The 27738-nt window shown below is 38.3% G+C and overlaps 1 protein-coding gene across 6 annotated transcripts in view; it reads left to right on the forward strand.

Annotated features, from left to right (window-relative positions):
* EML6 (echinoderm microtubule associated protein like 6) overlaps positions 1–27738 on the forward strand; it is a 118642-nt gene that overhangs the window by 12196 nt on the left and 78708 nt on the right. The window lies entirely within an intron of this gene.

Below are 27738 nucleotides of genomic sequence, written 5' to 3' on the forward strand. Positions count from 1 at the left end.
AGAAGTGCCACTGTCCTTTTTTTTTTTTTTTTTTTTTTTTTTTTCATTTCCCACACTTCTTTGTTTAATCATTGGTTTCTATACCACATGTCCTGAGACTCAGAATGTAATTAAAATTTGAAGAAGGGGTCTTTCAGATATGGGACTCTTTTCAATGTAGAATTTTGGATATAAATTGTATCACAGGTATCAAATGAATTTCACATGAAAATTTAACACTTGATTTTGTGACAGAAAATTTTAGCAAAGCATAAGTTTAAATCAAGAGAGCTAATTCTCTTTATTTCTCTTTTGTTAAGTGGAGGGAGAATCACTTTCTAAAGGAATCTGCACATCTGTGTTGGTCTCATCTCTTCCACAGACTTCAGGAGCCTCCTTTTCTCTGCCCGAGAGGAGCTGGGAGATGGTGAGGCTCACTAGACTAACGCTGACCTTGTGAACATAGCTGGAGTCTGGTGGCAGCTGTAAGAGCTTTTGGACTCCTTCCTCCTTTCTTCTTCCTATATACTCTAAAATGTTTTGCGATGATAGTTTAACAAATGAGTCATGGTGTTAACCTGAGCAGGCTGAAGTTCTCTGGGAGCAAATGGGGGAGAAAAAAAGCAGTTTGTAGGATGTACTGTTTGAGATATGACTGCTGCATAAGAGACCTTGGGGTAAATGGCGAATGGGCTAGCAGCACTAAAGAGGATAGTTAAGATTAATTAAGCCAATAGGCCAGTAATAAAGTGGCTATCAAGCAGTTTGTATCCATTTCCTGTGCATCAGCTTATAACCTTTCCCTCTGGGTATTGTGAAATTGGCCCAATAGCAATACTCTGTTCTTAAAAAGTGTGGACAATTAAGGTGAAGAACAACAAGGTGATCTGGGAGTAAGGCCTATGTGTTAACCATAATTAGTTTCTGCATCTTGTTATCTTCTGAATAGCAGCATACTGATCCCATGAGTTTTTTCTGAATGGAAGAGTATTGTTTAACTATTGCTTTGTTCCAAGCGAAACTTGATTGATCTACCCAACAACACAATTTTTGCTGGTGCACGTTGTTCACAGTCCAGAAGAGCTGTTCTAAGAAGCAGCTGTGCAGGTGCTAAATACTTTTATTTCAAACTGGAAACTTCAAAGCAAACTGCTTGTAGGTCACACTGCAGATCTGTGTGAATAAGCTTGCTCTTTATGGTTTTGGTCTTCTAAACATTAATTCCTCTTTTTGTCCTGCTGGAATTTGATACAGTCAAGACAGTGACAGTGAAAGCTGATGTTTGAGAAAGGCAGTAGCTGCAAAGTACATTGAATAGTAGACTTCTGGAAGTAGAGGTCTGGAAAAGGTGATTTTTAGCTGTAATTGCCACATTTTAAAATGTATTATTTTGTAAACTGTGACTAATCAGTATGACTTGCATATAAGATGCATGCATTTATTATTGATGGTAGTAAATAATTACTGAGTCCAGCTTAAATTGTGAAAATTTTATATTTCTGCTATAAAATGTATTTTTAGAAATAGATGAAAAAAGGTAGTATAGTTTAATCCACACTATATAGCTATAGCCATCAAATGTAGATAATTAGATTAATCCATGCACTTATCCTCTATAGCCTCTAATTTAAATTTATATAATGGGTTGGTGAAGGTATTTATTCCTTGCCAAGGAAGATTTCAGTATGTCTTTAAAACTTATGTACCTCTTTCTAAAGTAAGAATAGTAATTCTAAATTCATTTGGCTTGTTGTTTGTTTTTTTTTTTTAATTACCATACATGCTAATATTTCTGTTTCAGTGAAATTAGTAGTTCAGAAATAGAAAAAAGATGAGAAAATGTTCAGGGACTCCATCATAAATCCCTGTGAAGAACAGAATTAAAAGACAGTAATAAAGCATGTGCACATGCACACACACACAGGGTAAATATTGTTTCAAAAGAAACTGAGGTGTTAAAGAATTTTTCGGTGATCAACTTCAGATACTGACATTTTAATGAAATTTGCATGTAATGAAATTGCTCAAATTCTGTCTAAACGTAGGATGGGATCAAAACCTGATTTTTTTTATTTTTAAATACCTGTGAGCAAAATGTGTTGGGCTGTGTCTGGAATTTTACCCAGCCAACTAAAAGGGAAATTTTAATTATTGGAAGGAGTATAAAGACCCTCAATTATCACAGTTGCATTCTGTTTAATTGAGCAGCAAATTAATTTCCCTATTCATTCTATATCACAAATTTATATCACTAGTTCACAGTTTTTAGAGTATTCTGATATTCTTATATAGATTGCAAGCTACTTAGCTGCTCCTGTACAATGCTGCTTGAAGATGTAGTGCTAAGGAAATCACTTCCAATACTAAAACATTTCTCGTATGACTAATGTCCTCATCTGTATGGCAGCCTAAAATGACTAAAAATTATTATTTTATCCTTTTATATTATCCTTATATCCTTTTAAAAATTACCTTTCATAAATTCAAGTCCTCCTGGCAGAACGCTAGTAGTTTTATAAATAATTACTGCCTTAAGAAAATAGATAGAAAGTCATTTCTTCCTTTGAGATAGAACTTAGCTCAATTGGAGGGGCTTGCATTTTTTGTTTTGTTTTGTTTTCGTATTTGCTTTTCTCTGGGCTTCTATCCAACTTTCAGACATAAATGTTATTATTTTGCTCCTTGTAAGGAGATTAATTTATTGGAGATAAAAATAAAATAAAGCATGAAAGAATATCATATTGTTTTAGTCTTACTTGCAGAGTGAGTGGAGTCCATACTGCTGATGAGAAGGGCTCTTACTGATTTTGGGTTACTCGCCTCCAAGGCATCACTGCTGCGTTACAAAGCTAGGAAGGAGGCAAGAAAGGGTCCTGATAAGCACCCAGCAGTATCATTATAGTAGAGTGTGGAAAGTTATTCCTCTCCCCATGTAGTAAATAAATACAGAAGTTGATAAATGTTGGTACTTCTTAAGGCTTTTAGCAGAATATGACCTATTGTTTCATTGTCTGCTCTGTCAATGTAGAGAGTTCTAGAATAATAAATCTTAAAAGCACATCTGGCAGAAGCCTAAAGTTTTCAACTCTTGCACCAAACTGGTTATGTCAGTGTATGTTTTAGCAGTTGTAATTGCAGTGTAGATTAATGAATTAGCAGAGAAATTATAAGTAATAATATCATGAATTGAACAGAAAATCTGTGACTTGCATTAGCAATAAATGCCAGGATTGGAATAAGTTTTTGGAGAGTTTGCCCACTGTAGTTTTTAGCTTAGGTTTGTACTGAAGAGTTGGGTATGATACATCTTTTTGTAAGAGATACTACCATGGATGCAGTTTCATTCTCAGAAGTCTTTTCATGGAGAGAGGGTATTTTACTCAGGAAACCTCTAAGAGAATAGAAAGAGCAAGTAGATACCTGAACTGTATACAAGGGCACATGACATCTTCTTTAAAAGCTTGTATTTTTTTAAAGCTCTGAAACTAATTAATATCTTAAATCAGTCACACAGAGGCCTGTTTCTTTACAGCTCTGCACACAATTAAGTCCCTTGCTATTTCAGGCTCCTGGCTGTCTGCCATCACATGGGTAAATCTGCAAGACTGCTAAACCAAGCTGAATCCAATTGATGAGCTGACTTTATTGACATGGCACTCCCTTAATTTTAAATTGGGCTTATGTTCAAGGACTCTGTTAAGTTTTACCCTCCAAGTATCATATGAGCAAAACCCACTTTGTGTAAGGGGAGGGCGTAGTGCTTTGTCTGTGGGGGCAGGAGTGATTGAAAAAGGTGTACGAAGAAGAAGACGCGTTTTGTTTGTCAGATGAAACTGGCAGTTGTGCTGTGAAGCCTGCTCTCTCCCACTGTGATGTAGAAGGCAAAAAACCCTGTGACATCCATCATACCATGAGCTAGAGAAAACCCAGAGTATTAGAAAATGATAGGCACTAAACCAGATTATAACTGCCTGAAACAACATGCTGCCAGACAGTTACATAATTGCATGAAACCTTCAGTCTTTACCACAATGCTGAACTGAAAACACAGCAAAAAGGTCTCCAGTTAAACCTGCTCACTGAGATTTCATAGAAAGCGTCACTCCAGGTTCAGAATCTCTGCTTTGAATAGTTTGCTAAGAAATGAAGAGAACAAGAGAAATAATAACGGGCAAGAGAATGAGTCATAGCGATTACATAAAAACATAAAAAGTAATAATTTCATGTTTGTTTATATAACTCTGGTTAGTCTCACAAAAAAAAAAAAAAAAGTTTAAAAGGCATTCTTTGGATAACTGTCATCTCTCTCAAATCCAGCATTTCATGGATTTTGGTAGTGTAATGTCTTTGCAACACCTGCTCTTTCATATTTGGGTCTGTGACTGCACATCCAATCAAACACAGGTAAAATTAATAACCATGGATAATTAATAACTGTATATTATATATATATGTGTGTTTTGAATAACAGGGCAGCCCTATGTTATGAGGGTGCTTAGTGCAGCCAGTTCTACTGAAGGAAAAAAAAAAAAATAATGAAGCAGTTTGTGAGTATCTTTTCATAGTGTGCCATGAGTCGTTCACCAGGATGTGAAGGTTAATGAACACTTTGGTGATCCTCTGGTTCCCCAGAAATTGAATACTGAAAATTTCATCTACTGATGTAAAATATTAATTTAACTACGTGGCATTACTTTTTATTTGAAACTTACTGTGTTTATAGCAATTTTATTTTTAAGTGAGTATAAAGCAATCCTGTCAACATTGTTTAACTCAAAATAAATGAATATCAAATCAGATTGTGCATGTAGCCAGTGGGCTTTGAACAGTCTGTCAAGTTTTTACATAGTTTCCTTCTGTCATCTAGTTTAGGTGCAACTTGAGAAACTAAAGTCAGCAGGTTAATTTTATTTGCTTGTCAAAGGAGAACTGTTTCCAGGCAGGCAATTCAAACCTCTACCAAGTTAGTTGCCTAAAATAATCTTAAGTAGAGGGACTGAACAATTTCCCTTCATACATTTTTCCCAGCTTTCCGTTTTGTAGCCAGCAGAGAAGTTGTCTGATTGAAAGAACAGACTAGATTTCCAAACTCCATCTTCATTTTTTGCTACTTCTCTTATCTTTCTGTAGAGTTACCACAGGCATAATTTACTTTTCAGCTCTCATGGCTCTGTGGGCATTACCTTATGTGCTAACATATGAATGACGCTTTCAACACAGATGGATCGTTTCAAAAGTTTGGAAGTTAATCTTCAGTGTCTAAAATGTTTAGAAAATACTTGAATTTCCAGGGCTTATTTGTATGCTCTGATGAGAACTAGGATGTAGATCTTTCACTGTAAAATGCTAACATAAGAAATCTGAAAGTCTTTACGCTTTTCCAAAATCTTTACAGTTTACTAATGTAACTCTGCTGAAAAATTTTAATGCAAGTTTCTGTGGTTCAGTGGACATTGAAACTAGCTCTGAATTGCATGTTTTCAATACCATGATGAAGCTCTTTCCTTTTAAATCATCAGCCTGAAATGTCATTCAAAGTAGATGGTATCACTGACGAACATAACAACTTGAAGAGGTGGTAGGAGTCCTGGTGTCAGGAAAGGCTTCTGGTTTAGGTGTCTGTATGTTGTCTGGCTCTTCATGTGTCTGCTGAGAGTGACAGCACCGAGTCTGTCTGCATGTGACCTCTGCTGTGCTTCCAGGGGAGTGACTAGACTGAGCTCAAAACAGGTGAAAAGGACTTCAAGTTGTATAAATCGGCAGATTAGATCTCAAGTGAGAAAGAGATTCACTTTCCAAAATCTGGTGAGTACATGAGTGGGACTAGTCATCAGAGGTAATTTTAGACCCACATAGAAGATGGGTGACAGCTATTTATTTTTGTAAATGTCTATTTAAAAAATATTTTAAATCTGAACAGATAGTATTTTTCTCTGAGGGTTGGCATCATGCGAGATGATTTTTCTGTAAGAGACCCGAGAGAGCAGTGTCCGTTTATCTGAGCAAGGAATATTTTGGCACTTGTGTCTACATCACTATAATTTTACAGTTTTAATCTTTCAGCTAACTGTTAGATATGGTGATAGGTCATAAGAGAATTTAAATTAGGAGTAACCATGGTATTTTGTTTTACAACAGAGGACAGATTAAATCAGGTATGAATACATTGCTGTTAAATAAAACAGCTCTTTAGAATGCTGTCATCCTGTTGTGTCCTCCTGTATTAAATAGTTATTTGATGGAATTATTCTGAATGTGCTCCACTCACAGTGTATTGCGTTTCCTGTTTTCCCTGTGGTATCCATTATTTTCCATTTTGAATCTGCGGAACTCCCTACTGCTTAGAGCTAAATGTTCTTTTACCTTGTCATTTGGGTATGAATTGCTTTGTACATGATGACAGTTAAATGCACCGCACAAATTCTTTTCCGCCTGCTTCCTCCCTATCGGATATAACTAGTTAATCAACCCCCTCGAAACTGAGCGTTTTCTGCAGCTCTTACAGGTTACTACCAGTTGAGCTATGGTTTCTGTGTACTGATCCACCTCAGTCTTTTGTCAGGATTGCCTTCTGGTTTCTTAATTATTATTTTTTTTTTTTATACACAAACACACACACACACATATATAGTGTGTATATATACATCTAAAAACTATAAAATTATATAGAACCATATCATGCATAAATATATAAAATATATATATTTGCATTTCAAATGCATTGTTGATTAAATGTTTTATATAAATGTTCAATAGTAAAAAATACCCCTACACATCTATTCCATGTTACAGCATCTTGCGTTCTTTGTGTTTATGGATGATTGAGCTGATCACAGCCACCATCCGTGCAATTGTGAGTTATCTCTAGATAAACAGGAATGTGTCTCTTCCAGTAAGATGTGTGTTCATACAGCAACAAATTTGGGAACAAGCCTCCCTTCAGCTTTCCAAGAAGTCCATTTCATCATAATTTCAGATCAGTGGTAGTAGAACTCTTGGCAGTGAAATTGTACTGTGGCCATCCCTGGGTTGCTCCTTTTATTTAACTTGTGGCCCCTTTCTCTTCTGCCCTGATGGTGGTAGTGACGAGTGATTTTGTCCCTCACTGAGTTTATTAAGTGGACATAAACCTGAAATTGCTAAGCAGTTACAACTAAACGGAAATGCTCAACATCAGCAAGTCGGAGATTTTTCTGAGTTGTGACAGAATTTTAGATTGCTGGGAAACGTTACCAGTAAAAAAAAAAAAAAAATGCTCTTGGATTGTGACAGGAGGGGGTTTTTGTCACTGGTGTGTGATAGTTTTGGGTTGGTTTTTTTTTTTTATAGAAGTGATAGCAGAAGAAAAGTGACAGTCGCAACCATGACTTATTCTTTGCGGTTTGGTCTGCTGGCTTTATGACAACATGTCAAAATCTAGTTTATCAGTAATAGCATATTACCAATAAATCACAACAGAAGAGCTTCACTATATTTCAGCATAAATTTAAGGCATGAACATTAGACGTCACATTTTGTTCAGAAGATCACAGGCATTTCTAGCTCCTGTTTCTTTCTGAAGACAGATCATGGAATTTCACATGTCATTCCCAGTTATCTTCTGTACTGATGGTTGCTGTGGGAGTGTTAGCATATTCTTTCTCACATGTTCTATTCCAGCTGTTTCTCTGGCTCCCTTGAGTCAGGATGCTACAGCTGGTTCTCATTACCTTTGGCATCCACCACCCCAAACAAAATAGCTTTGATGAAACTCAAATCGAAGTGTGTCTGTCTCTCTCCTGTTTGGCTCTTGGATTGCTCACTGATGTGGAACTTCCCAGATTCGATTGTGCGTGCAGTGTGCCAACATATTTTACCTATCTTATTTTGAAACTGGCAGCATATGTCTTTGATCAGCTGTTTCAGAAACTAGTAAAAAAACCCTGATGTACTGAGTCCATAGAAAAAGTCAGCAGCATGTGGTGAATTTGGAACATCAATTTGTTGATAGACATTTAATCTTTATATTTCTTAATTAGAAGCTTCATTTATATTTTAAAGTATACTTATTTTGATTTAATATTTTTTCTTTTTTTTTTTCCAATTTATCATTTTTCTAACACTGTTGTAAAAAGAAATCTCAGCTAACACAGTGAATAAAACTGAGTGCTTCTGGCTGGCCTTTAGGGAGATGACTTCATGGTTATCACTCAAACTCCCACACGGCTGCAACAGTCTGCTTTGACTGATGACCCCACTGTCACCTCCCTAAAGGCTGGCTAAAGGTCTCTTCTCCATGCTAACTCTAAGACATTCTTTGGCTAATATATGGAAAGCTTCCTTCCTTATTTTCTCTTAATTCTGTTGGGCTTGCATGAGGTTTTTTCCTGTCCTGTTTTCACTCTTTTCTGTTAATCTAGATATTTATATTATAGTTCCTTCCCGTCCACACATGATGATACCCCTTGAGTAAAACAATAATCTGTTCTGGATCTGCAGTATTTCACAAAACCTGTGAGAGTTAGGTGCTAATTCCATGGCTAAGAGTATTTATTTCTCTAAAATGAGGTTCGGTTGACTGTAACCTTTCAACACAAGGGTCAAGGGGCAACTGATGACTTCTTTAATTCTGAATAAAACAGAGAAGTGATTTGGTTCTCCAGCCTTGAGAACAAATAGTATGGTACAACTTCCATGAACACACTTGCCTGATTTTCCTCTTGAAATGAGGGTGACAGCATCCAGAGCATGGGAAGTGTCCATGACATGTCTTCTCTTCCAAACGTTGTCCAAGCGTTGTCCGGGAAAGCACTGAATACCCTGGACCAAAACTGCTGCTACTTCACTAGCATACATGAGAGTGGGTCAGTGTTGAATCCACATTCTGGAGTGGTTTATGTGCTAGTGTAGTCATATCTGATAACATTGTTTATGCTGAGGGCTTGGCAATTAAATATCCAACTCTAAATAGCAAAAATCAATCAGGGAATGGCCAACAAATGTGTCGGAGAAATTGAAGACCCTCTCGTGTTGGAATGCTGGAGTGATAACAGGTTCACATCAGGCCACCAGTACTGGAAGCACCTGGAAGTACAACAAGCTGGACACAGAAGTACAAGATGGACACAGGACCGACCATCAGCCACTCCAAGACTCAGTCTCTTGGCGAAGCTCTCAGGACCATGCTGTGCGTCTCAGTATTTTCACATTTGCAGAACCAGGGGAAAAAAAAGCCCATCAGAGTGTAATCATTTCCCTTTCTCTTCTGCTCTCATGTGAATTTAATACATATATGAGTATCTCTGAAAATAATTTCTTTTGGACGTTGCTCGCATGCGTGCTAGGGTGCAGATTTCCAGGAAGGTTTACTTTCCCAAGAAGAGTGTTGCAGAAACTATTGGTGTTAATCTCTCCCACCCTTTGGTGGCTGAACTGTTTTATTCAAACTATCCAGACTAATATAAAACCCAAAGAAATAATGGAACATCTTCCCTACATGTCAATTTTTTTTTCTATACATGCCCATAGTCTCTTGCAGTAAATGTTGCTTATATGCAGTTGTGCAGCAGAAACTAGTGAAACATTTCCCCTGTTCATCACTAGAAGTATTGCTCCACAAGAAGGGACTTTGTTTCTTTTGAGGATTGTTTCCAAAATACTCAACTGAAACCTAGAAGAGATCATCTTTATATGTAACAAGCTATTTCCATCTGGCCGGAAGGAACTGTGACTCAAATGTGTGTATTACATGTCAAGAGATTAAATTAAAATGAAAAAAGGGTCCTCATCCTACAGCTACTCTAGACATAGGAAAGTGGTTTTAAAATGAGGAATTGTTGGAAAAATGTATGGCAGTCTTCAGATTTGGTTTTTTTGTTCAACACTGTTGAACTGCACCTGTAGGGCTAGTTAGGTTTGTTCTTAATGTCTATAATTAACTGAATGTATAGATTTATTCTGTGCGGGGGGGGAAAAAAATAACAAGAGCTGATGTCCTGCCAGACCCTGTATTTACAAACAAGAACTGGCCAGGGATGTTAAGAGTTCGGGCAGGCTTGGCTGCAGTGGCCACGGATGTGCTGGAATTCAGGGTCCTGAGAGACAGCAGTGAGGAAATGAAGCAAGGTCACGAACACTGATATGGGGAGAGCAGACTTCGGCCTTTTCAGGGATGTGCCTGGCAGAATCCCGGGTAGTAGTGTTTGGTACATATTGCTATGGCTGGGCTGGCACGTGCCTTTAATTCCATTAATCTCAGTTTCAAATCTTTCTTCCATGTGGAGCACCTACTTGTTTTAATGTTGATAGGCCATCATGCATAGTTAAAAAAAACTTTTTAAAAAAAGGTCCAGTGAGCCATATTTTCAGCCGAGTAAGATAACATGTATATTTTTAAAACTCAATTGCAACCATTTCAGTCATTTTCCAATTAAATAAAAAAGATATTTATCTAATGCCCTGTAAAAAAAAAAAAAAACAAACAAAACGACTTTTTTTTTTTTAAGGTTCCAGTCAGGTTATGAAACTCATTTTCAAAGTAAAAATGCAAACATTTCTAAATATATTTATGACTTCATGATGAGATCATAAAAGTTAAAGTGTATAATTTTACTATTTTAATATTTAAATCACGCATATGGAATAAAGCTTTGGCTTTCAATTTTTTTTTTAATTCTGAGACGATTACAGATCTTTTTTTACTTACTCCAGCTGCCTGCATAATACAAAAATAAAAGCAAATTTATGCAAGATACATTGCAGAAATTAACATACATTAAAATTCTAGTTGTTTCTCAACTAGTCTGATATTTTTGTGAGAGAAGAACAACGTGGGTAATGTGTCACACATCAGTCAGATGTATTAATCTTTGGCTTTGAAAAATACAAGTATAATCAGGAAATATTGGTGGCTCTACTGTTGGCTGAGCTGCAAGTATATTAGTACTGCAGACTATACTGTTCCTGGAGGTATTTTGAACTAGTTAGCTTAGGTACCACTAGCATGGAACTCAGAAAGGGCAAACTTAGTTTTATTATTCCTTCTATGGCAAATCTAGGAATTCCTCCAATACTCCATTACTTAAAATATGTCTGCTTCCCACTTTATCTATTTGCCTATACTGAGAGCACAACACAAGACATGAATATCCAAATCAGCTCAGAAGCTGTTTTGCAACACAGAATTTTAAAAGCTATACCCTGGGTATGCTGTATATATGGTGTATCCCCCAGACCCTGTAGATGTATTCTATTCAAATCTTAAATTACATTTTCATATGCGCTTAAAGCTTAAACAGTTATTGGGAGAACAGTGTTGTGATTTATTTCACACCTAGTAGTTTTATTTGCTGTCCCATGCTCCTGGTCTTGAAGCTAATGAAGAATAAAATCTCTTTGTGGTTCTTCCAGCATTGCAGGCAAAGCTTGGGATGTACGTAGACAGACAGCTGTGTTGTATATCCTTCTCCTTCAGGGAATTTCACATTTACGAATGCAGTGCCAGATAATACATTGGGACTGTCCACATGACATAAGAGTTGACAGAATTTGAACTGTCATTGAGGTAGACAGCTTGAGCCTCTTTGAACTTTATCTATCATTTTTATTGCTTTTAGAACTATTAATTTATGATGCCTGCCTTCGTAGGACAGAGACATTTGGGAGAAGCAGATTCTGCTCTCATCTGCAGCAGAGAGGCTGGTGGATCTTGGGGGCAGAGCAGAGACAAGGGGTGTCTCATGCACCTGCATCTTCTCTTTCAGGCAGGACCCAGGATACAAACCATGGGCTTTCTTAGATAGTGTAGGAGCTTGTGCCTGCTCAGCCTTTAGGTTGTATAGTCATTATGATGCAGATATAATGCCTTAATATGCTTGCAAACAATTACCATAAAGATTAAAGGAAGTTTGTTTATTCTTCCTTAATATCATTAAAATACTATGTTGTTATTAACTCCTCAAGAACAAGATTTTTATATTGTGGAAATCTAAAAAGTAATTCCATTTTTCTACTCCTGATGGACTAGAGTTGCTCATCTGAAAGCACTACTCATACCCACATTAGCCTGAAAAAATACTTCTTGAGAGTTTACACAGTCTTCTGTGATATTCCAAAAGGAAAAAGCACAGAAAGATGTTACTTTGGTGTCTGTAATTAGTATTAACATTTATATTTGAAGCTGCTTCTTTATTTTACTTTGTTAGACAGTGGGATGATGGAAGAATATAATCGACTTTCTAATGGGCTTTCTAACTCCTCAGGCAGTCTGCTTTTGTATGGACCACTGTACTAGGCTGATTGATGTACTAAGGAACTAATAAAGCCATTTATTTTTCTCCTTGTTTTTATTATTTTTTATCTTTTTTTTTTTAAAGAAAAGCATAGAAAGTACTTATATAACATGGCAGTAAATGGCTTAGAGGAAATAATAATGCAGGAAAATACTGAGGGTTAAAAAGAAATCAGAAGTTGAACAATTAAAACATTTTTTTTCATTTCTCGAGTGACTGTACAGAGTTTATTTGAATGTTAAGCATCATAGAATTATTCTAACGCATAAAAATGATCAGTGAACCAGGAAAGGCATAAAAATTTTTAAATAAACGTTTTCCTGATTATAATTTCTATGTACAGTTAAGTTCCAAAAATGACCAGTTAGTTTCTGCCTTTCACCAGATATAGATGAAACTTGTTTATTCACATAGTTTTGGGGTTTTACGCTTCCATGGCAAAGGGTAATATTTTCATGCTCTTGGTTTCTGTAAAGATAAACTCAACAGTATTTGTGTTTGTGAAAGCTTTTTAAGGGCATTCAAAGTCTTTATCTAGTCCTTACAGTGGGTTTAGTAGTTATAATAGGAGATGTAGGTGTGTCAGTGCTAGGTTGCTTTTAGTTAGCCAGTATCCTAAAATATAACTCTTACAAAAACTTGGCAGAATTTGACTCTTAAATAAATTTGGAAAAGTTACATTTTGTTGAAATGCTTTGCATTATGGTTCTCAAGCTGACAAAGGCCACAGGTTATATGGCCTGGATGTAGTCACCATTTGCCTACGCTTCTTGAAGAAATAACTTTAGATTTCCTTTCACAGATATATTGGGTATCTGCCCTTGTTTGTAGTGGATATATTCATGTGCACTGCCCTCAGGAAGAAAAGGCGCTTCCTTTATTGTGATGCAGAGGGAGGCACTAAGCTAACTGTACATATGTTTTGTTATCTTTTACACGGGCTTTTACAGTCCTTCAACCTTCCTAGTGCCTTCAGGTGAATAACAGCTAGGAGGTGAGATAAAGCCTTTGCTAGTCAGCTTCCATCTAGTCGGTAGCAGTAAGGTGGGGCTGGAGAAATTTTGAGTTCACTTCCAGTTTCTGAGAAGAAATGGACCTTGATAGTCCCACAGGTTTCTGTTGCTGCTAGCTTCAAGATCTCTTAGGGTCTTTAGACATTTTCACCAGCCTGTTCCTAGTTCCTGCACCTGGGGTCATAGTCAGAGGTGAAGCAGCTGTAGCTGAAGTCCTGATGTCTGCGTCCAGGATCTTCAGAGGATTCCACAAGCAAATAGGTATGTCTTGAGAGTGATTTTCTAAGACATCTGAGTTGGCCATAATTAGATCTATTTTCACAAGTGGAGCAAAATACATACCATCCTTCAGCTTGAGCAACTGAGTTTTGTAAGCATTTTACACAGCTGCAGGCAGTGCTATGAGCCAGATTTCCATTAAAATTGTGTCTTTTGCTTAATAAGGATTTTATTTCAGTATAAGGCTTCAAAGTGAGCTTCCTTTTCCTAGACATCTGAAATCCTCCACTTGGCCAAGCCATCACCTTAACTACATAGGTATAATGTAGTATAATGTCTGTCTCTTAGATACTCGAGATTCTACTGGAAAGAAGACTGTAGAATTAAATCTGTGATATCAGATTGATGTGGACTTGAATTGTAGCTTTCTGCTGATAAAAACCAGCTCTATCTTGGGAGGTTGTTCTGTTGTCTAACCCCAGTCAAGCACAAGTTTCTTAGATGAGTCTTTTACCTCTCCTTAACCTGCTGCATTTGAAAAAATGAACTCAGAAGTTGCAATTAGAAGTGGGCAGTTAAAATACCTGCACCTGAACTTGCCAAGGTTGTCAATTTGCAACAAATGTGGATCAGCTGGAAGAGGGAGAGGAATATAGTTGTGGGTTAGAGGTACAATTGAGTTGTTAAGCTGGACTCACAGCAGCTGCTCAGGAGACTCAGTAAGCACTCACGATGCTTATTTATGCTTTTCCAAACATAAAAAACCCACAACACTTTAAAATATATTTGTTTCATTTGATAAAGAAATTTAAAAATAATTTCTGAAATATTTTAATATTTTTTCCATTAAAAGGCAGATCTTTCCCTACCTAGTTGTTCAAATTTAGCATGGTTAACTGGCAATCAAAAGCACTGTACTACTGAATTTAAAATCAGCTGTAGTGGCAATGTCTGTGTCAACATCAAAGCCTGTGGTAGAGAGAAGGCTGAAAGGTAAGCAGTGGAAAATTCTGATCTGCATTAATTTCTAAGTGTGTTTCTTTGGTGGTTTACTGCTTATCTTTCTGGATTTTATGTGTAGAGTAGTGGTATGTTACTGGTTGTACGTTTGTTGGTTGTACTGTGATGGTGCATAACTTCATTACCAGAAGTATAGAAAAGTAGGATGAGACCAAGGCTTTGGTTTTAATCCTTCATGATTTTAAATTTTGGTGTTATAAAATAATGAAACTTTGCTGCTTTTTGTTTAATAATAGGCTGTAGCTGGGTGGCATGCTTTCCCTATATGGCAGCTAGAATAGACACTAGGAAACTAGATACATTATTTTATGTAAGAAGTTTGGCAAGTAGGTGATGCTGGATGGACTCTAGTAGTATTGTGCCACAGTAATTGGTAACGGAGGTACTGAACTTTGTCTAATCTAGCCCATACAAAAAAGATATTTGTCTTCAGATTCTGTCAGATAACATGAAGCAAGTCAACGACTGTCATATTTATTTTTAGTAAGTGCACTTCTTGAAAAATAAAATTTAGTGGATTATTTATAGAAACTTTTCTAGTTGTAATGGCTAGAAAAAGGGAAAATGGATTTATAATACATAGTTTTTAAAAGCAGTCTTGGAATTTTTAGGACTACTGTTTATATTTGTTGTGCACAATTAGCTGTTGAAACAGAGTTTCAGAAGTCTGACTAGTGCTTATAAAACTGATATTCCTGACCTTGCCACTGATGCACTGCAACTTGAAATTTAGAATACAGACCTGTTTGAATGCTAAACATGACTTCTGTATGCTCTGCAATGTTTTCTGCTCCAGTGTTATCTTTGTTGTTATTCACCTCTGCACACCAATCAGGAAAGCAATTATTGTATGATTGCATAGAAATCCTGCTCCCTATTTCTGCTATTTTTCAACCTCTAAAATACAGGCAAAGATAGTTTCTCTGAGAACAAACGAGAAGGTGAGCTTTCAACTGATGGTGAGAAACTAGCATTAACAATTCTGTCCTCTCTGCAGTTCTTAACAGAACAAGGTGTCTCAGTTTAAGTGAAGTAGAAATAAAACTCATAATTAAAAGAGAGCATAGCTTATCTTGGACACATAGCCACGATGACTTAAAAGTTTGATTAAATTTTATTGCTGCCTAGCAGGAGTCCTAAAACTGGAGTATACCTATGTATGTAGCCAACGTGTCAGTGTTACATGCCTTCTACTACAGCATGGCTAACAAATTTTGACTGCTTTTTGCAGCAATTGGTTAGTGCAGATGCTTCCAATTCCTGCGTACTGCGCAAGATTCTGCGCTCCATTATACCTCGAGGTGTTACTGTAAATTTGGTCTCAAAAACACCCTCTGAGATTGAGTTTGCAGTTTTAGAAGGCAGGCATAGGTTGTTGAAGTGCTGGATGCAGGGGGGATCATTCCATCTAAAATGCGTGCCGAAAGAGAAAAGCACATTCATTATATACAATAATAGAAATGAATATTCATGTCATTTCTGAGAAGCCCACACCTATTTCCAGAGGATCTAATGCGTACGTTAATACCTTGTGCAAGCCTACTAAAATTTGGGGAAGTGTCCCTGAGGGGCTTCTGTGGGGGTCTTTGGTGGTCTGTGGTGGTTCCTAGTGGCTGTTGAAGAGGGGTCTCTTAGTGTCCTTCCCATGAATTCTGAGTCCTTTTTTCATATAAGGCCTTGTTCTGTCTCATTGTTCTGTCTGTGAAGTTTCTCAGCTTTCTTAGCTTTGGCTCCCACAGGTGTCTTGTCGGTTTCTCTGTCCTCCCCAGGATGTACCCATCACAGCTGTAAAAATTATGTCTTTGGGTGTGTTCTTGTCTGAGGCCCCTCACAGCAATTAGCACCAACTGCCTGTAGGCATCGGAGGTCCGTTAGCTTATGGAAGTGTGACTGGACACAGATTGTGGACAGTTGTCATTCAGAAAGTACAAAACTAAAATTTAATCCCTTCTTCACCACAGGAAAATTCTTTTATCTCCCTCAGTGTGATGTGATGATCATATGGTGTGCAATACTGTATTTTTTAAAAGTAGCAAAATTGCTGGTTTTAGCTTCACGTTTTAGTGGGATAATGAGAAATGTCAGCTGTTAGTGTTCAAAGGAGAAAAAAGCATTCTTAGTCGCACCGAAAACTCCCCATAGTCTAGAGCATCTAAAACTTACTTTTTCTCCAGCCACATTTAGTAGTGCCATGTGTATAATTTCTGTAGACTTCCTGTGTAAAAAGAATCATCATCTGCTTCTGGCCAGTCAAATGCAGCTTGATGTGTGCTCGTTTGATGTATTGCTGAATCCAGGTCTTGTCTTCTCCACTTCTTTCCATTAAAGTGCTTAAACTCAAAATGCTGAGTGCCAGGATTACCATGAGAAAAATGCTGAAAAAGGATGCAGCTGTAACATCATGCATTCACTGCACTTGAAGAACAGATTTCCTAGGCTTAAAATCCTTGTTTCTGCTCATCAGTTAAAGGCAAACCTATGCAAATATTATTATTATGCCAGCATGAATTTTTTAACAAGAACCTATGACTTTTGTCGGATCTATGTGTCATATATGTGAATATACCTAGGGGTAGTCAACAGGTTGAGATGAAATCACTTAAAGTAAAAATTAAAGTGGGAGTGATCCAGACAAGTTCTGACAATGGCTGGGTATTTTTCCTTCTTCTCTATAGTATTTCCTGTTTCTCCTTGACTGTTCTTCTCAGGGGGTTTTTTGTTATTTTTCTCATGCCTCCTATATTTTAGTCATTTTGTAGCTCCCTCTTGATTCCTCCTTTTGTTAGCTGTATCTGTTGTTTGTCCTCTTTCCAAGATTTTTCTTACTATTTTCTCTCTCCTCTTTCTCAGCTGTTTCTGCAAATGTTTTGGCTTGGATTGTGTCTTGAGTGATCTGTGTGGTTATGACTGATGACTGGGCCGCTATACAAAATGTAGAGTAGACCCAGGAAATCCCAAAGCCCAGTGGCTGATTCAGCCCCTGGAAAGAATACCTTCAGCTGTGCTGTCAAGCACAGGGCCCATCTGCCGTACAAGTGGGCTGACATTATCGTGCTGTGGGCAATTAACTAGTGCACAGATATTTGCTGTTCATTGTCACCACCACCTTTAGAGCTGTTGGCTTCATCTTTGCCTGAATTATGATCACATCGCTGCATTTGGGAGAAAAGGCGTGGTTATGTTCAGTTCATTGTCAGTTGTTTCAGCCCTAGAGTGTGACGAAATCAGAAAAATAAACAGTTTTATTACTAGCAGCAATGCACACTTTGTGTTGTCTGTTTTGACTGCACTTTGAATCCGGTATATTGACAGTCAGACTGAAATAGGGTGAACACAGGAAATACAGGAGGCTACAACATGTGGCAGTGGACCTGATTTCTTAACTTAAAGATTTTATTGGATATAAAAATTGTATTTTCAATCACAGTGTTCAGACTGCCTTTAAAATTCTTTATAGCAGATGAAAATGAAAGTTTTGCTAGCTTCTATTGAGCAATACAAAATTTACCGGAGGGTGTAATTAGTTTTCCATGTATTGAAAAATCATTGAGTTAATGTGATATCATTTATGTTGCTGGCTTTAATCTCATCATCATAGACCAAGTATCTACTCGATGTTTTACTACGCATTTATTTAAAAACATTTTATGTTGTCTGTTTAACTATCATAAACATAGACTAGAATAGGATAGGGGGCAAATATAATGCTGAACTAAACAGAGCTCTTTCCTGACCCTCTGTTTTTAGTGTCAATTCCAATTTGTTTTTCTTTACAACTGATTGATTCAGCTCCATCTTACTGATTTCTGTCAAGTCACAATGCTTAAATCAAGAGGTTCCCAGTGTATCTTATCTGTTCTGGGTATTTATTTACATGGGTTTTGGCCAGTCTTCACAGTCTTATTACCTCATTACCTTTTTTAGTGGTTGCTATGATTTTCAGACTTGCATACTTAAAATTTTCAAGAAGGGCCAAGAATGAGGTCAAGCAGCAAGAGGTTACCCTAAAAGCCTTCAGGTGTCTCAAAAGCCAATTCCCTCTTCTTTCTAACTTATAGTTTTGCCAGCTTCCTGCTCTGTTTCTACACACCACCACCACCCCACACTCCCACCCCCCAAAAAAAAATTAAGTTTTATTTCAGACCAGAAAAAGTACTATAGTTGTTTTGACTAATGTGGTGGTTTGACCTTGGCTAAATGCCAGGTACCCACCAAGTCGCTCCATCACTTCCCCCCCCCCCTTCCCCCCTTTTTTTTTTAGAAAATAAGATAGGGAAAAAAACCCACCACAAACCTTGTGTGTAAAACAAAAGCAGTTTTAATATGAGCAAAGTGAAGTAAAGGTCTGTGTGTGGAAGCAAAAAAGAGATTTATTCTCTACTTGCCATGAAGAGGCGATGTCGGGCCTTCTCCAGAAGCAGGGCTCCGATATATGTAGTGGTTGCCTCAGAGGACCAACGGTGACCCACCCCCTTCCTCCTTTCTCCCAGCTTTATACTGAGCAGATGCCATGTGGTCTGGAATCTCCCTTTGGTCGGTTTGGGTCAGCTGTCCTGGCTGTGTCCCCTCCCAAGATCTTGCCCACCCCATCCCACTGCGGGGGGGGGAAATTTTGGAAAGAGCCTTGGTGCTGTGTAAGCACTGCTCAGCAGTAGCCACAACACCAGGGTGCTATCAACACCCTGCCAGCTCCCAACATAAACCACAGCACCATGGGGGCTGCTGTAGGGGAAAACCAATTCCAACTTAGCCAGACCCAGTACAACTAAACTCCACCCATCAACACAACTTTACCCAGCTCATGTTTGTTTAGCAGCATCTCTGTACTCCTCCCAGCCAGGGCCAAGAGCATCTCTTGACAATATATCTTCAGGTCTTTCCTGAAAAAACAGTCATACCATGCTACCTATGAGAAGTTCCAGAAATGTCATAGTTGTGTCATTTTGGGGGTTGTGTTCAGATATTGCAGTATGCTGCAGTCATCATCATGAATGCAAATATAATTAGGCTCAGATGGAAACTCTGTGCACTTATGTGAAAGCTGTGGGGGAAAACTGGTATATGATAATTTAATTTCAGAATTACACAGTCGGGTCTGTCTAGTGTGCTGCAGCTAATAAGAAATACTGCGTATTTTTCCGTGATCACTTGTTGCTTAAAAATCATAATTCACAAGGATATCAGCAGTTGTTTGTACTTACCTTTCAATGTCATTAAATGGGCTTTGGATAAAATCTCCTGGGACTACTTTTCACTGGCAGAAGCTCAGAGTTGCAAAATATTCATGAGATAAATATTAAATAAATGTATTTGAGAAAAATACATCATTGGGGGCCTGTGTGACCTTTGTGTTACTGCAGCCATGTGTGACAAGGAACCACAGTGCTGTAGGACTGTGCTGCAGTGCCATTTTTTTTTTTTTACTAAATTTGCCAAATTTTTCTCTGTCTACAGGTTCATATAAGCGTAAGTCAGTGCTGGCCACTATTAAAATGCAGAACCTTTTAGCTCAAAACGTTATATTCTAAGAGGGGTTTTTTTCTTGCTTCTTTCCCTTCTGTTATAGGGGAAATTTTTATCACTTAAAGACTAAATTGTTTTTGATCAAGTCTGGTGTGACTCTGCAAGAGCTCTGTGGCTCCGTGGTGCAACCATCAGTTCTGTTGCGTTGCTTATGCAGCCTCACAGGCCTGATCTGTCAAGACTTCTAATCAGCGCTGAGCTGCTGAATAAACCTTATGGAAACGTGCTGGAATAACTCTATAGGTTGAATAAGAAGCACTGGCCCAGGGAGCAGGTCAGCAGTAATTTCCCAAGGACAAAGAGGAGTAGTTATAGAGCAGCAGGAATGGTTATAACTTTGCATGCGTCTGGCACCATCGTACCCCTCTGAGTTCTGGAAAACAGTCAGAAATAAAATCCTTGTCAAACTGCCCCTTGCATTCCCAGGAGAGTTTTAAGTGTCCCTTAGCCTAGCCACAGTTATTAATGTGTATGCTTCAAAGAGCTTTATTAAGCCCAGCTGAGCTGCTCATGCACTTCATAAATGATTAAACTTAGGCTCTGTTTGTGGCCAAGACCAGTTAGGAGTGCCAAGCCTAGCAGAGTGATTTTCAATCACAGCCTGCATTGACTTCATTCAGAACTGTAGGTGTTTACTTCCTCTGACAAGCAGATGGTAGCTGTCTGAGGCAGGCCACCAAATTCAGAAACTGCTGCTGGGAAAGTTAGCCTGCAATGACTTGTTCTAGGTAGGGAGCCAGTGCAGAATGATAAATAAGTGCTAGAACCTCTAGCTGTATCACTCTTCTTCCTACACAGAGAATATGGTGGGGAAAAACAAGCAGAACAGTTTGTAAGAACTTAGACCTAAAAAATGCCTTATTTACTAGATGACTTAAAAAACATATTTCTGTACACATATGCTGCTCTGTTTACTTATAAACAAGATATTGCCATAGAAAAACCAAGCCACTAAATTAAAATTTTGTCAGTGGTGTTCCATGAACACTTACATCCTTATCTAGTCAGGAGGAGTATGTTCTCTACTTGAGTTGCCTGCAACAACTGTGTGGCAATATTTTGTATATCTAAAAGTGTTACTACAGCTGTACGTTCACATGTGTAAAAAGCAATTAAGTTGTATGAGCGTGTACATTAATTGGCACACAGCCTGCATGTGGGGAGCTCCCAGCCCCGTGTTGCCTCTGTTCTCCCAACGAGAGTTGTTCCATAGGCCTGCAGAGCCCAGTAACATCGGGTGGGGGTGATCTGCCAGCCTGCTCCTACCACACGTGGGAGTCACAGGAGTGCCCTGGAACAGCAAAACCTTGGGAGCTGTGTATGTGCACGAGTGGCAATCCCCTTCGTTATTAAGGTAGTGATCTTCCTCAAGTGATAGTTGCAGTCCTTGTGTTTCAGAAGCAATCTGGGAGGAGATTGTGTGTGGGATAAACCTGTCAAATGCCTGGAGTCTTCTGCTCAACCCCTCTCCAGTTTTACAGCAGGATCTTGCAGGGTTTGTGCTGGTTGCTTTGTCCTTCCCTTGTTCCACGTCCCTTTGCGTAGCTCCCCTTTCCATTCTGCTCCCTGTTGTTTCCGCAGCCCCCACATTTACTTCCATTTAACTGCTGGTCTTTATTCCATTGCTCCTTTTCATTAGGCTTGGTTATGCTTTGAGTTGTTTTCAGAAATAGGGGCCAGGCTGCATCTTGCCTTATTTCACTGATACTACTCTGTGCAGCGAGTTGCAGTCTTCCCTTTTGACCCCACAGCTGAGGAAACTCATTTTGTTTCATCAAACGAGGAAATCCTGAAAGCGCGTTTGTGTTCTTTGCTGACATGTGAAGACAGCTCTGTCCTTAGCGCTGCATGAGCAGGAAAATGGAGCTGAAAAGCTCCCTGGTCTGCAGACGTGCCTGCTGGCCTGTCAGGATCTTGAAAGTGTCACTTCTTCCCGCACTGAGAACTAACAGTGTGGAGCAGAAGGAGGCAACCAAGAAGAAAATACCTACTGGCACATAATGCCCATTTCAGGGCAGGCTTGGGGCTTCTTGGAAATTTTTTTTTCTTGGAGATATTTTTTGCTACAAAGTCTGAAGAAAAAAAGTGTAGTTGTGTTATTTATCCGTCCGTCATTCAAGCATAGCACAGTCAGTGCCCCGAGTACTTCACAAGTTTGACCTAAATTCTGAGGAAAGACCTGCTGTGTTCTCTGTTCTGCTCCACTATAGGGTTTGTAGCAGATTCTGGGCCAGAAAGCACCAATTCTTTCACTTATTTCTGAAGACAATGAATCATATACAGACAGTATCTGCATTGCTATGGAATTTGTTTTTAAATTTACATCACAGGTCTCCCAGTATCTTCATTACCATTGTATATCATTGTGTTACATAAAACTCATCATCCTGTAAAGGTTTCTCCAAACATGAATGTTATTCAAAGCTTAAAACCGGATGGGTTTGAAGTAGAGAATAATTTATCAGTGTCTAACTATCTGGAGTTATTTTAGAACAGCATCAGATTTGCGTGCTGCTTTAAGGTGCAAAACAGCCCCAGCACTGAGGGTGAGCTGCGTTGTCAGGAGATGGATGACAAGTCCATCTAACACTGTGATTTTTTTATTTTTTTTTTTTTTTCAGTCACAGCCTGCATTGACTTAAATCAGAACTGTAGGTGTTTACTTCCTCTTTCAAAAAGCAATTCTTGTTTCTCAGGTGGGACGTCCTGGAAACAGCTTGTATGAAAAGTGTATTTGCTTGATTCATGTTAATCAGGTAATAGTTAATAGGATGGTTATGAAAAGATTCAATTTAATATGACTTGGATATATAGAAAACATACCTTGAAAAACTATGCACTCAAAACTATAACAGCAAATGTTCAGCCTTTGGCAGCTGCAGTGAAAAAGTGTTTTGACAACCTGATAAATAGGATAACATAGTGATATATTTAACAGACCTAGAATAGTGAGCTTTAAACTTCTGTCTCTTATCTGATACACCCATTCAAGATCTCCATGAACCTGTCAGTTCTGGATGTATGTATTAAAGGCAACAGGAGTTACTTTCTTTTTGCAGCATCAAGGAGCAATTACCTAATGCAAGTGAACTGCTGTGAGCCAAAATACATTTTTACTTTGATTACTTCAGACTGTTTTGATGTATTTCATTATTTAAAATCGCAGTAAAGCCTGGTTTGGAAGGGGCCTCCCAGAGATTAAGTCCAGTTTTCTCTTGCGAGCACAGCCTTATATTAGGTCATCCAGGGTCCTGTCAAAGCAAGTAAGTCTCGAATCCCTTCCAACAAGGAGCTTCTCTAGGCAACCTATCCCAATCTTCTGTGGTGAAGCATGTTTTTCTTTTATCCAGACAGAACTGTCCATGAAGCAACTTGTGTGTCTTGCCTTTTGTGCTCTTATGTGCATCCTTGTGAAGGGAGTGAGTACCTCCACCTCCCCTATAACTGCTTTTGATGTTCTGTAAGACTGTCACTAAACCCATGTAGAGCCTTCTCTTTTCTCCTCTTGTCCTCATTCATCATCAGTTCCCTCATCCCTTTTTTGTTCTTCTCGGTCTCCATTCTTTCCAGCACCTGTAATTCTCTGTTTCTTTGACTGTGTGCTTTATGAAAAAAAAAAAAAAAAACAAAACAAAACTTTATCCATACTTTGAGAAGATACAGAAATTACAATTTAATATTCAATCCAATTCAACAATTTAATATTCAGTTCAACTAGATACTTGAAGTTGTTTCCGTTCCATATCTAAACTTTTCTACTTGGTTCTGTCTCAGTTTTAAATTTTAGATCTGTGTTGCATGAATATAAGTGTATGGAACCTGTTGCAGAAAACAACAACAAAAACAGTATAGACAAGAAACAAATACTTTCAGTCCCCTGAAATTCTAATGTGGTTACAAAAAAAAAAAAAAAAAAGATCTCCGGGAAGGATATTATTGCAACAGAAATTGTGGAGGTAGTAAGAGTTTACCATCTGGCAAGGCCCCCAGACCAGATGGATCCACTAATGACTTTCATAAAGTATTTCACCAGACCCTGCCAGAGCACATGACTGGCATCTTTAATTATCCTAAATTAACAGGGTTCCAGCCTTGGATGCTAGATTCAGAATTGTTGATCTTGGAAGGAAAGGCAAAGGAAATGTTCCCTGAAATCTCTTCTTCCTAATAGACCTTTTTATTAATAAAGTTTAATGTTAAAATATTACCTAAAGTTTATTGGTTCATCTTAAGTGGATTGTTTGCATAGAAGAAGTGCCTATTGAGGCACTTGTATTAGAGGTGGTTTTTTGCAAACACATCAGAGTGGTTTTGGAATTCACAGTTAGCTTTATGCATGCACAAAGCGTTCAGCTGCTCGGCAGAGCAGACTGCCAGGAATCCCCTTGTTTTCTTTGCCTTCCCTGGGAGGAAGGGAACGTGCACTTCCAAAGCAGTTGATCTCTGCCTCTTACCCTACATGTGCATCTGCTCCTGTTACTGTTCCCACAGAGGGAAGGTCGAGTCGTGTGGTGAAGTGACCGCCACTACCATCAAGCCATGCCAGCAGCAACTGCTGCTGCTCTTATCCTTTCCGTTTTCACCCCTGCTCTTTAGCAAGAGAGTGTCCACTTCCTTTTCCCACAAACATGGAAAGTAGGGAGAAATTTTCTTGGGAAATTTCTTCTGCCCACACACTTGGATCTTGCGGGACTCCATCCTGCTCCGGGTGGGCACTGCATGTGCTGCCCTCAGTTCCCTGCTCATCCCTCCTCATGGACTAACCCTGCTCTGGCAGCTCGTGGACAGTGAAGCCTTTGCCAAATAGTTTGTATGGTGCATTTATGGAAAAGCTTGGGAATTTTGTGAATTACTTCTAAGAGAAATGCTCATGATTTTAATATAAAAGTCTGGATTTTGTTTTTTCAACTTACTTGTTATTAGGTACTGGAACTGTTACGTATTCTCAGGACTGAGAATAGGTCTGCAAACGTACATCCAGGGATTAGACTGTTCAAACTCTGCTGGATGAGCAGAACAACGGAGTACAGGCTGGGGGAGGTCAGGTTGTGTGGCAGGAAGGGTGGGAGTAAAGAAGCAAGTGACTTGCTCAGAGGTGTTGCCTTCAGCGGTCCAGCTGCTGGGGCAGCTCAGGTGGCATCTGCAGCCCTGTGGCCTGAGACTTGCAGAGAATCCTCTGGTTGCATAATAAAGACTCTAGTGTTTCTAGGTGTTCTTCCGGTTGGAAGGAATGGGAAGTAGTTCCCAAATAATACTCTTCTGGACCATCAACTGCTGCTGTTTGAATGCCTCATCTCTTTTAATCCTATTTTGGTGTTGCAGTGATTATCGCAGTATTTCGGTATTTTCCAGTGGTGCAGAGAGGGATGTGGTGTCGTTAAAAGGGATTTGGATATTGGATAGGATGTTCACATCGAAAGGTTGAAGAAATGCACCTAACAGTTCAAAACACAAGCTGTGAGGTTTACATTCATTTTAAAAGGCAGAGAAAGGCACAGAGCCTGTGCCAGCAAGAAACCTTACAACCTGAAGACAGGACCTGACCCATACACCAGAGGTATACAATTTTTATATTTTAGTTCACAGCAAGCATGTAAATCATATATACAAGTATCAAACAACTACCAAGATTTGTGCATGCAGTTGGGCTCCCATTTCCTTGCTCTGTAACCCACTGTTCCGTCTGACAGAAATAAACGCTTGGTTATCTAACAGCCAGACTGCACGTAGGCAGTTGGAGTGCATTGTAAAGGCTGGTAGCGGGAGATGAATGTCCTTAGCAGTTCTCAGAATTAGACTACTTATTTAGGTGCCAAAATGTATATTATTTCCTAATTTTAGCTCCCCCCACTAGTTGACTTCATGCATCAAAAAGGGTAAAACAAATAGCAGAGATGTTCAGTACAGACATATTTATGTGGTAGGAAATGTGTTCTTGTTCTGAACCTTACATCCAGGAATGGAAATCCAAAATGTAGAATAGGAAGTTCTAGTATGTGAAAACCAAACTGTACAGAACAGTGGCAGATGTAATTAAGCTGCAGTTCTGTTCTAGCAGTAAGATGGATTAGTCTAATTAATCTTTTCCATCTGTTTTTTATCGTTGAAGGAAAGTATTTTAGTTTAATTATAGGTATCAAAGCTTAAGTATGGTGGAGTCATCCTTTATTCCCTTACAGGTTTAGAATTGAGGTGAACTAGTCAACACACAGTATAATGTAGAATCCAGGCCTATGAAGGAAAGGGGCGAGGAGCAAGTGCTGGAGCAGATAAAACAGTTTTACTGGGCATTGTACTAAAATTGTTGGGTTTTACATGAATTGTTCTTTAACGTGTAAGAAATGAGTACGTAGGTTTGTGAAAATTCTTTTTTTTTTTTTTTTTTTTTTGCTTTCTGAAGCCATCTGTCGGATGTCAGTTTATTAATAGGATATTTTTCCTTATTCCATCTGTAGCTTGCATACTGGAACATAGTTTAAATTTGTCTTCTGGTTAGCAATGTAAAAGTCTTTGTAGTCACATTACTGTGGGAAGGGTTTTTTTATTATTAGTATCCTCAAGATAGGTTTTCAAACTAGATTCTCTGTTTTTCTGTCAGAATACCTCAAAGGCTGAAGGGTAGCTTGGCAACAGCCAAGAATAATTGCAAAGAGCAGCTTCTGATAGTTTGTCACCACTGATAGCCTGTATCCCTCTTGTTACCACGGGGTGAAGTGTGCTCAGTGATGGTCTTTTGTGCTACAATGAAAATCTGTTATGTGTGATGAGGAAAATATATATATTTTTAAATGATGCTGCTGCTTGGTCTCAGAAAATATTTGACATCTAAGAGAAAATGTTCTTGACACAACAAAATGGAAGAAAATATTAGTGTTCACACTTAGGCAGAGGTGTGAGAGAAGGACACTGCGGGCTGCCTGGTGCAGATTTCTATATTTTACTCATTGTGAACAGAAATACAGTATGACTCTGCTAACAGAGCCTGCATGGGAGTGCAGCTTGCAGTAACGTATCTCTGTAAAATACTACAGAGAATAAAAAACTCGAGTGTTTAATATGTTTAATAAATGTTTAAGAAAGAGTTGGTCAATGCGAGTCCTCTGAAGGCTAAGGGAGTTAATCACCAAAAACCAGGAAGTGTGTCTGAAACATTGGCACATTTCTTGGATTTAAGTAGTAGAAATACAACTTGATGTGACTGTTTTTGTGCAAAGTACTCTTTGTAATTGGCTGTTAGAGAAAATGAGGTAACAGATATACAGTAAATTTTACCCATCCTTAAGCAGCAGTAACTAAAAGAAGATCTTAAAATACATACGTCATTGTTCTTCAGATATAGGAGACAGATTTTATTTCTCTGACTCTTCTGAGGTTACTATCTTTAAATGTGTAAAGATGAGAGGATTTCTTGCATGTGGTTTTTTTTTAATAGTGAAAAATATCCATTATACAGTCACTGGGCAATATTTGAGATTATGTGTAAAAGAGGAATAAATTGTAGAAAATCACCCACTGACTTTGTAAAGCTATGAAAAAGTATGTGTGTTCATTCAGTTTATCAATCAAAAGTATTAAAAACTTCTCTGGTTATGTTTTCCTTAAGTTTTGTAGTTAAAATATTGTTACGTGACAAATTGTGTTCTGCACTAGCGATGTTGGTCTCGGTAAAACATTTTAAGTAAATAATGGGATAGACTGAGTTTTGAACACAGTAG

This window comes from Athene cunicularia, assembly GCF_003259725.1.
Source record: "Athene cunicularia isolate RWA chromosome 3 unlocalized genomic scaffold, athCun1 chr3_part1, whole genome shotgun sequence".
NCBI lineage: Eukaryota > Metazoa > Chordata > Aves > Strigiformes > Strigidae > Athene > Athene cunicularia.